We start from the raw sequence: 12,113 nt of genomic DNA, 5'->3' as shown, positions 1-12,113 counted from the left end.
CGCATGTACCAGTGATTCTCTGGTGACATAGGAATCCGCCCCCCCCCCCCAATGTCACATGCCTTGGCCCAGGCTTCCGGGGGGGCTGGGGGGGAGGGGTGTCACCACCACTCTGTGTCCCATCATCATCCAAAGGCCTCGCTCAGGTTGTGAGCTGAATGGGGCGCCGAGGAGCAGCGCTTGGGCAGGGTTGGGGTATCTTTGGGTCAGGAGTCACATGGTGGGGTGTCACTGTGTCACACATGGCAGTCAGGGGTGACGGGATCAGGGCATCAGGGGCTATTGGTGAAGGTTCAGCCTCAGTTTTAATTGACAGCTCAGGAATGGAGAGGTCATGCAAAAGAGTTGAGGCTTGGCATCATGAAGAGAGCTTATGAGAGGCTATTGGTGGGGCCTATTTGCAGCAGAAGACCCCACTTGTGAGAGATGCCAGTACCATGGTATGATCTCCAAGAATAGCAGCATCAGTGAAGTGGATCCACCTGAGCCTAGAGAGCTGCAGAGGACAGAGCTGGAGACTTGAAGCCAGCCCCTTGGAGGAGGCCAGAAGATACTGCCTTTGAACAACAACCACTCCAAATTTTTAAAGCTCCTTGTATCAGAGCCAAGGCTTGTAGTAAAACTCCTTCAGAGGGATCAGCTGATAAAATATCCATATAAGGAACAATAGACACTGAAAGATTCAACGTCCTAACTTCTTGTTTCCAAGCAGTAACAAAATTTTTTACATAATGGAAAGCTATTAGCCATTCCTTGGGGCAAAAGTTTCCAATGAAGTTGCTTCATAGGTACCTAAAAGGGAGTGAGGAAGGGGACATAATAAAAGGGTGGGTAGGATCAGGTATGGGAAGAGACAAGAGAGAAGTACAGAGGATCAGGAAATATAAATACGTAGCACTAGAGGATGGGGAACTGGGGGTAGCCTCTAGAAAGTCCCACATACCAGGGAAGTGAGAGATTCCCAGGACCCAAGGGGAATGACATCAGCCAAAATATCCAACAGAGGGGACATAGAACCTGTAGAGACCACTTCCAGTAGATAGGCACGGGCACCAGTCGAGGGATTGGGCCACCCATCTGTATCAAAATTTTTAACCCAGAATCATTTCTGTCTAAACACAGGAAAGACCCCATCAGAAGAGTTAGGGAAAGGACTGACAGAACTGAAGATGATTGCAACCCCATAGGAAGAACAATATCAATCCACTGGACCATTAAGAGCATCCAGGGACTAAACCACCTACCAAAGAGTATACATGGAGAGATCCATGGCTTCAGCTCTCTATGTAGAAGAGGATGGCTTCATCTGGCATCAGTGGGAGGGGAGGCCCTTGGTCCTGTGGAGGCTTGATGCCCCAGTGTAGGGCGATGATAGAGTAGTGTGAATCTGGAGTGAGTGGAGGCAAGGAGGAGAGGGGGATGGGATGGTGAGTGTGTGGAGGGGAAAGAGGGAAGGGGGTTATCATTTGAATTTTAAACAAATAAAATCATTAATAAAAAGAGGAAAAATGTCTCCATAATATCAAATTAATATATTTTTGATGACTAAAACAGAAGAGGAAGGTCAGACAATGTTAATCGAGAGAAAATAGCAAAAAAAAAAAAAAAAAAAGAAAAAGAAAAAAAAGGCAAAAGCAAGGCAACTGTGGTAAATGCAACAGTGGTGTATTGTAATTCCAAATAAAATGTTAAACAAGACCAAATAACATGCATATGTAAAGAAAGCAAAAGATGGCATTTGACAGAAATCACTCCCTATGAAAGCATTTTTAACAATACAGTGTTATATGATGAGCTTTTAATCTCCTTAGTCACTGCTATTTTTGTGTCAGACTGATTTCTAGCTACTTAGAAGGAAGCTTCAGGAATCTGTTAGGGAGAAAACCTCACATGTGTGTTTTCCTTGCTCGATCAAGCATGGCCATGTTCTCTGTGACAATTATTTTTCTTTTCAAAGGTGCTATTGGTAGTTCAACCATAAATGCAAGTTTATAATCACAAAAGAGGTTCTTGTAAACCATACATGAAGGCAAGGCTGTTTAATCATTGGTAATTTAGACATAAGCACTAATGTCTCATTTCTTCATTCATCTGGTGGCCATTATGTTTTTAGAAAATGATTTCTACATATAGGATGCCATCCTGGAGAACTTCATGAATGTATGATGTCATCCTTGATATCATAGAGCATTTTATTTGATTCATCACAGGATAGGAGTGGTACAATGTACACTGATGGTCTTCTCTTTTTTTCTATTATTGAACATAGGTTGCCTCTCTTCTTATCCATCTCCTTCCAGATTATCCTGCCCTGTGCCACACATTCAAATCCATACCCTTTCTTTCTTTTTCTTCTTATAGACTAAACATCTGAATAACTATTATTGTTATCATCATCATCATCTTTATTAATTATAAAAAACAAATAACTGGAATATGACAAAATGAAAATAAACAGATGAAAAGAAGATAAAGAAAAAGTATAAGAAACCTATACACACAGACTCAAATTCACAAAAAGAATTTACATAAAAACAAACTATAAAAACAATATACTTAAAAAGAAACTTTGAGATTAAAATCAAAAAACAGAACAAATGAACACAGAAACCAAACAAATCTAAAAGTCCTGGAAAAGCATTGTGAGACAAAGAGCCACCAACAATGTCTTTGAGTTTGTTTGGTGTTTCCCATCTGCTGCTGGGCATGAGGTTTGCCCTTAAGAGTAGTTTGAATACCCCGTGATGTCCTAGTATTGAGTACATCTCTTGACAAAAGAGATTCTTGTAAATCATACCTGAAAGCAAGTCTGTTAAATCATTTTTAATATAGTCAGGAACTTTAATGTCTCCTGCTTCATTCACCTTGTGACCACTATGTTCTATAAAATGAATTCTACATATAGGATGCCATCCTCAACAACATCGTGGGATAGATGCCCAGGTATGGTGTCATCCTCCATTTCATAGAGCATTTTATATCATAAAAAATAATTAATATTGCTTTTTTGTAAATGACTATCAACTGGATTGACATGGCAATGTAGTTCCATTCCCCTCTCAGTATTGAGACCCCATTTTGAACAGAACCATGCAGGCCCTGTGCATGCTGCCACATTCTCTGTAACTTCATATGTGCATCTATCTTTCATGTTTTAGAAGTCCTGTTTTCCATGGTGGGTGTTCTCAATCCCCTCTGGCACTGATATGCTTCTACCTATACTTCCACCATATTTCCTAAGTCCTTACACAGGGGATTTTATGAAGACAGCCCATTTATGAATGTGTGTTCCAAAGTTTTTGACATTCTCAAAACAGTGTGGCTAAGGGTATTTGTATTTGTTTCTATCTATTACAGAAGGAAAGATCTCTGATGGTGGCTGATCAGGACCCTGATATATATAATTAGAAAACTATTATTTATTGATAGATTTCAGGTGTGATACAGGTTTCCAAAAATGTGGCAGTCCGAATACCAGCATAAAAAAGAGAAACTTGTGCTAAAAAAAACCTGAATTCATCATTGGCAATATTACACATCAATCAAGGCTCTCACACACTCATGTCCACTTTGTCTATATCGCTGACGTCCCATGCATCAAGACACAAAGTGATCAAATTTGGGAAGCATTTAGGTTCTCCATTAATTTTAAGATATAAGGAAAAGTTTGGGAGATTTGCAAAATATAGCCTAATTATCCATGTGAACAATCTCATTTCTGGTCATTTCTGTAGTGATCATTAGTGAATAAAAAACAGATTTACACGATTGTATAGCAGGGAATATGGTTCAACACAAAAACTGTTAACAAATTTCAGATAAATACATGTTTCATAAGACACTGCTGTCATTTAAAGATTTAAATAAAATTCCAAAACTTGGTAAGCAAATAAAGACAACTAAGAAGCCTGTTCCACCATTTGCTCTTGTTACCAAAAATAGTTCAACTCTTCTTGCAAAACAAAAACAAACTCGTACAAACTGGACACATACATCACATTTTTCTCCCTATGGTTTTAGGCCACCCCCACCCCACCGAAAGAAAGCAAAAAAATTTTTTTGAAGACCCTGATTTTTAAGTATAGCACAATGTCACTAAGAGTGATTTTATTGCTATGTGGCCTTTTCAAAACATAAATATATGCAACTTTACACAGTCTCTACAATTTGTGTTTCAAAATATAAATGTATATGCAAATATGTGCACATTCAGTAAGAATTAATGAAATAAGAGGCCAGGTGTATTTTAGGAGTTCAGGGAGTAGGACAATGGGCGTTTTGGAAACAGGAAATATAAAAAAAGAGCAATTGAATGACAATGTCAAAAATAAACTACTAAATAATATTTAAAAAATAAAGCAGCAAACAGTATTTTGAGAGAAAAATGACACTAACCTTCAACCCCTGATGTAAAGAACAATGTGTATGTGTTTTATGTGCATGTTTGTGTGTGTAATATTGAACTGAAATAATCTTTAGTCTCATATTTTGATAAAATTTATGATGAGACCCTTCATCTAGAGTGATTTATATGTTCATAAAATTCACTGTACTCACTGTGGTGAAGGTCTTGTGGGAGAAATTTCCATTAGTAGTTTTTCTCACTTAATGAAACACAGTCATTTCATAACGTAAGTTTCTTTTCACATACATTTACAAAGCCTTATTTTGCAGGCACAATCTGAATGTCAAAGTCCTTTTCATAGAATGTTCCCTTCTTTGTATGTTATCTGGTATTCTTAACATCTCCCTAGTACATTGTAAAGCTATCCCAAAGTGCAGCGCTTCTGTGCTATCATATGCATTACTGTCACGGTGCTTCTCACTCTGCTAACATTCATTCTTGTTTCTCTTTTCAAATCAGTGCCTTTTTATTACATCAGGAATCTATAATATTCCAAATCCCAACAGAGGCAATTTACCATTTAGGTGATGTCTTAGATTCTGTTCCTGTAAGAACCACCATAGTCAAAAGAAACATGTGAGAAAAGTATTTATTGACTTATGTACCTTAGTCACAGTATATGGTGTGAAGCCAAGGCCTTTCTCTACACAAAGGATAAAGAGGATGAGAAAGAAATTAGGGAAACAACACCCTTCACAATAGTCACAAATAATATGAAATGCCTTGGTGTGACTCTAAGAAAGTGAAAGATCTGTATGATAAGAACTTCAAGTCTCTGAAGAAAGAAATCAAAGAAGATCTCAGAAGATGGAAAGATCTCCCATGCTCATGGATTGGCAGGATCAATATAGTAAAAATGGCTATCTTGCCAAAAGCAATCTACAGATTCAATGCAATCCCCATCATAATTCCAACTCAATTTTTCACCGAATTAGAAAGGGCAATTTGCAAATTCATCTGGAATAACAAAAAAACAAACAAACAAACAAAAAAAACCTAGGATAGCAAAAGCTATTCTCAATGATAAAAGAACCTCTGGTGGAATCACCATGCCTGACCTCAAGCTGTACTACAGAGCAATTGTGATAGAAACTGCATGGTACTGGTATAGCGACAGACAAGTAGACCAATGGAACAGAATTGAAGACCCAGAAATGAACCCACATACCTATGGTCACTTGATCTTTGACAAGAGAGCTAAAACCATCCAGTGGACAAAAGACAGCATTTTCAACAAATGGTACAGGCACAACTGGCTGTTCTCATGTAGAAGAATGCGAATTGATCCATTCTTATCTCCTTGTACAAAGCTCAAGTCTAAATGGATTAAGGAACTCCATATAAGACCAGAGACACTGAAACTAACAGAGGAGAAAATAGGGAAAAGCCTCAAAGATATCAGCAAAAGAGAAAAATTCCTGAACAGAACAGCAATGGATTGTGCTGTAAGATTGAGAATTGACAAATGGGACCTCATAAAATTGCAAAGCTTTTGTAAGGCAAAGGACACTGTCAATGAGACAAAAAGGCCATCAAAAGATTGGAAAAGGATCTTTACCAATCCTAAATTTGATAGGGGACTAATATCCAATATATACAAAGAACTCAAGAAGCTGGACTCCAGAAAAAAAAATAACCCTATTTAAAAATGGGGTACAAGAGTTCAAATCACAGCAACCACATGGTGGCTCACAACCATCCGCAACGAGACCTGGCGCCCTCTTCTGGAGTGTCTGAAGACAGCTACAGTGTACTCACATATAATAAATAAATAAATCTTTAAAAAAAATGGGGTACAGAGCTCAACAAAGAATTCACAACTGAGGAATAACTAATGGTTGAGAAGCACCTGAAAAAATGTTCAACATCCTTAATCATCAGGGAAATGCAAATCAAAACAACCCTGAGATTCCACCTCACACCAGTCAGAATGGGTAAGATCAAAAAGTCAGGTGACAGCAGAAGCTGGTGAGGATGTGGAGAAAGGGGAACACTCCTCCATTGCTGGTGGGATTGCAAGCTTGTACAACCACTCTGGAAGTCAGTTTGGCAGTTCCTCAGAAAACTGGACATAGTACTACTGGAAGATCCAGCAATACCTCTCCTGGGCATATACCCAGAAAATGTTCCAACTTTTTTTTTTTTTAATTTATTATATGTAAGAACACTGTAGCTGTCTTCAGACACACCAGATGAGGGAGTCAGATCTCGTTACAGATGGTTGTGAGCCACCATGTGGTTGCTGGGATTTGAACTCAGGACCTTCAGAAGAGTAGTCCGGTGCTCTTACCTACTGAGCCATCTCACCAGCCCCTGTTTCAACTAGTAATAAGGACACGTGCTCCACTATGCTCATACCAGCCTTACTTATAATAGCCAGAAGTGGAAAGAGCCCAGATGTTCCTCAACAGAGGAATGGATTCAGACAATGTGGTACATTTACACAATGGAGAACTACTCAGCTATTAAAAACAATGAATTTAGGAAATTCTTAGGCAAATGGATGTATCTGGAGGATATCATCCTGAGTGAGGTAACCCAATCACAGAAGAGCACACATGACTTGGACTCACTGATAAGTGGACATTAGCCCAGAAACTTAGAATACCCAAGATACAATTTGTAAAACACATGAAACTCAAGAAGAGGGAGACCAAAGTGTGGATACTTTGTTCCTTCTTAGAAGGGGGAACAAGTCGGGCAGTGGCAGGGCACGCCTTTAATCCCAGCACTTGGGAGGCAGAGGCAGGTGGATTTTTGATTTTCGAGGCCAGCCTGGTCTACATTGTGATTTCTAGGACAACCATGGCTATACAGAGAAACCCTGTCCAAAAAAAGGGGTGGGGGACAACATACCCATGGAAGGAGTTAGAGAGACAAAGTTTGGAGCTGAGACTGAAGGATGGACCATACAGAGACTGCCCCACCTGGGGTGATTTCCAGGACAACCAGGGCTATACAGAGAAACCCTGTCAATAAAAAAGGAGGGGGGGGCAACATACCTATGGAAGGAGTTACAGAGACATAGTCTGGAGCTGAGACTGAAGGATGGACCATACAGAGACTGCCCCACCTGGGAATCCATCCCATAAACAACCACCAAACCCATACACTACTGCATATGCCAGCAAGATTTTGCTGACAGAACCCACATATAGCTGTCTCCTTTGAGGCTATGTGACTGCCTGGCAAGTTCAGAAGTGGATGCTCACAGTCATCCAATGGATGGAACGAACACACGGTCCCCAATGAAGGAGCTAGAGAAACTACCCAAGGAACTAAAGGGGTCTGCAACCCTATAGGAGGAACAACAATATCAACTAACCAGTACCCCCAGAGCTTGTGTCTCTAGCTGCATATGTAACAGAAGATGGCCTAGTTGGATATCAATGGGAGGAGAGGCCCTTTGTCATACGAAGATTATATGCCCCAGTACAGGGGAATGACAAGGCAGGAGTGGGTGGTTTAGGGAGCAGGGCTGAGGGAGGGTATAGGGTACTTTTGCAGAGGAAACTAGGAAAGGGGATAGCATTTGAAATGTAAAGGAAGAAAATACTTAATAAAAATTTTTTTTTTAAAAAGAAAAATAAAAAAGGAAGAATCCAACCCAAGGAGGTTAATGATACACATGAAAACAGAGATAGTAAATAATAAGTAATAATAAATAGTAAATAACGTTGTATTACCTGCAAAAAAGGGAAAGCACACACACATGCACACACACAAACACACACACACCCCTCAACATGATCACCAGCAGCAAGAACAATAAAAACATACAAGGAGTTACTCATCACTGCTCATTGATACTGATATCAATGACCTCAGTTCGCCAATAAAACGACACAGGCGAACAGAATGGAGGCTAACACATAATCTATCCTTCTATTGTATACAAATAATATAGCTCAACATCAAGAATAGGCACTACTTCAAGGTAAAGGCTGGAAAAAAAGACATTCCAAGAAAATGGACCGAAGAAGCAAGCTGGTACAGCCATCTAAAAATACAGCAAAATAGATTTTAACCAAAAAGTAACCAAGAGAATTGGAGAAAGACGCTATATATTCCTCAAAGGGGGTTAAAAAAACCCACCAAAGATGACATTTAAATTTTTAACATCTATGCCTTAAACATATGGTCACCAATATTTGTAAAAGAAACAGTTTTAAAGCTAAAATCACATAATGAGTGTCATACATTTATACTCGGTAATTTTAATACCCCACTCCCACCAATTGACAAATTCTTCAGACCAAAACTAAACAGAGAAATACTCCAGCTAACTGACAACATGAACATGAATCCAACTGATATTTAGAGAACGTTCAACTAAAGTATAAGAGAATATACCTTCTGCTCAGCACCTCATGAAACTTACTTATAAACTGACCACATATTCAGACACTGCAATTCTCTAGACATATAAGAAAACTGAAATAACAACTGTATCTTATCAGACCACCATGGTTTACAACTGGATATCAAAAAACCAAAGAGAACACAAAGCTTACAAACTCAGGGAGGCTGCACACCTCACTAATTGTTAAGACAGAAATAAAGGAAGAAATTAGAGACTCTGTAGAATTCAATGGAAAGGACAACAATTGAGCAACATGCACAATCTTATGGAACACAAAGAAAATGAAAGTGGTGCTAAGATAAACATTCATAGAACAAAATGCCTGCATGAAAAAATTGGAGAGCTCTCATACTGGCACTATAACAGTACACTTTAAAGTGTAGAACAGAAAGAAGGGAGGGAGCAATGAAAAAAGGGAGTACACATCAGGAAATTATCAAATAGGGGGCTGAAATCAATAAAATAGAAAGAGAAGACTACAAAGAATTAATGAAACATGGAGATGGCCTTTGAGCCTTTTATTAGACAAGATAGACAAAAACTTATTAAAAGAAAGAGAATATCCAAATTAATGAAATCTAAAATGGGACAAAATAAAAGACAATGAAGAATTACAGAGAAGGGTAAAGACAGTTTTTAAAAGCATGTACTGCACTGCATTGGAAATTCTAAAAGAAATGGATAATTTACTCAATAGGTTCCACTTATCAATTAAATCAAACTAAGATAAGCAACTTAAACATTCCGAAACACCTAGAAAAAGAGAAGTCATTACAAATCTTCCACCAAAAAGACCAGAGCCATGAGTTTTGGGATAGAATCCTACCAGACTTTAAGGAGAAGGTAACAAGGATACTCCTCAAAGAATTCAACAATATTGAAAGAGAAGAAATGTTGGCCGATTTATTTTTGTGAACCCATGTTTACTCAAATATCCAGTCAATAAAGACTCAGCAACAAAAGAGAATTGCAGACCAACTTTCCTGACACAAAAACACTTTAAAAAGCAAAATATATAAAAAGAAAGAAAATAGAAAAATATCAAAAGATCATCCACCATGATCAATGAGGTATGCTTCTTTAAATAGATGCAAGGATGGTTCAACATAATGTGCTTAAAGTTTAAAAAAAAAAAAAAAGCAGTGATCATCTCACTAGATGGTGAATAATTCTCTGACAATGTCCAGCATCACTTCATGGTAAAATTCTTGGAGTGATTAGGATACAAGGGACATACCTAAATATAATAATGTTACCTTACAGCAATCTTAGAGTAAACATTAAATTAAATGGAGAGACATTCAAATTAATTCCAATAATCCCCAAACAAGATAAGGTGGTCCATTCTCTCCATATCTATTCAAAATATTATCTAAAAGTTTAGCTAGAGCAATGAAACTGAAGGAGATGAAGGTAATATAAATTATAAAGAAGGAAGTAAAATTATCTTTATTTACAGATGAAGTGATAGTATGCATAAGTGAACCAAAACTTCCCAAAGGCAATTCCTAGACCTGATAAACACTTTCAGCAAACTAGTGGGGTACATGATTAACTAAAATAGAAAAGAAAAAGCAGTAGCCTTCGAATGTGCAACTAAGCTTGCAAGTGCAAACAAAATAAAGAGATATCATAGTGTTTGAATTGATTGTTGATGCTTGTCACTTTTTTTCCCATAATAATCTCGAGGAACTCAATATAAGTGTGTAGGCTAAAATCTTACCAGGTTCTTTGTAGTCACAAACTTTGTAGTCACTCTTTGTAGTTACTTTTGGTATTAATAAAGGTCATCACAGACTACTGTGATATGTAATAACTTTCATATATTGATTAAAAACTAAAGAGTTTGCTCTTGGTCAAAGATACCAAAAAGTGCAGAACCTTAACATATTGACTGTGTTTATGGGTTTTCTCTGCATGATGACTTTTTCTCATGGTTTCTCAGCTTACTGCTATGTGCAAAGGCTTTAACACATTGCTTATCCCTAGGTTTTCTCTCCACGATGTGTTCTTTTATGTTTGTAGATAACTGTGTTGTGAACAATTTTTAATCACATTGATTATATTTGTAAGATTTTTCTCCAACATGTATCCTGTTATGTATTTGAAGAGAACTATGATATCTAAATGTCAGGAACAAGCAAAAGAAACTTGTCCTAAGGACTGCCTTTTTCTTATCACTCTCCATTTAACCTGAGGTTGAAACTAAGTTCAAGTCCCAAGGCCTAGGGGACCTGTGTACTTAACAATATCCAGCCAGATTTCATTATTCACATTTTGTTCCCACCTAAATGATGACTGTTCCTAAGTATAATTTCTGTTACTTGTGTTTTATTCCTCAAAAATAGTGCCCGTTCCTAACCACAAAAGAACAAATGACTATGATATGCTAGACCATAAAACCTACATCTTGTATCATTTGACATAAAGTAACAACAGAGAAAAATCATGATGGGGAGAGGGGAATATAGCTGTAACTTGGCACAGGATGTTGTGGTTTCAAACCTGAAGCTTATATACTTTTATATAACCTGAAGGTTTGGATGGTATATAACTTTCTGAGTCAAGGTGGGGCTGGGGTATTGTAGCTAAGCTTCTAAGTAGATTTTTGGCCCTGATTGATGAGTAGTGACTTGATTATAATGAATTATTATCATTTTCATTGTCCTGTGTTTGACTTGTGTTGGACCTCAGTCACCATACCATACCATAAAGGCTTTATCACATTGCAGGTATTCATAAAATTTCTCTCCAGTATTAATTGTTTCATAATGATGAAAACTATAGAGGTGTGCAAAAGTTTCACCATACTAATGCATTCACAGTTTCTTGCCAGTACAAATTCTTATATGATGTAGAAGACTACAGAATTGTGCAATGGCTTCACTATATTAACTACACTCACAGGGTTTCTGTCTTAGAATTTCCATTGCTAGGAATAGATTTCATGACCAAGGCAACTCTTGTAAAAGCAAACATTTAATTGGGGATGGCTTACACTATTAGAGGTTTAGTCCATTTTCATCATAGCAGGAAGCACGGTAGGCATGCAGGTAAACATAATGCTGAAGAAGGAGGTGAGAGTTCTGCACCTTGATCCAGAGGCAGCCAGGAAGAGACTGTCTTCTAGGGATCACACAGGAGCGTCTCTTCAGCACTGGGTGGAACTTCAAGCCCACCCTAACAGTGATGCACTTCTTACAACAAGGCCACACCTTCTGACAATGCTACTCTCTTTGTCAACCGTATTCAAGATACCACATTCCACTTGCTGGCCCTCATTTGATTGTTCAAACACATGGGTGTATGGGGACCACACTTATAGTATAATACAAAATACATCAA

The sequence above is a fragment of the Mus caroli genome, unplaced genomic scaffold (genome assembly GCF_978045245.1).
Source record: "Mus caroli unplaced genomic scaffold, Mus_caroli_1 scaffold_15, whole genome shotgun sequence".
NCBI lineage: Eukaryota > Metazoa > Chordata > Mammalia > Rodentia > Muridae > Mus > Mus caroli.
Note: the sequence above shows the minus strand (reverse complement) of the source record.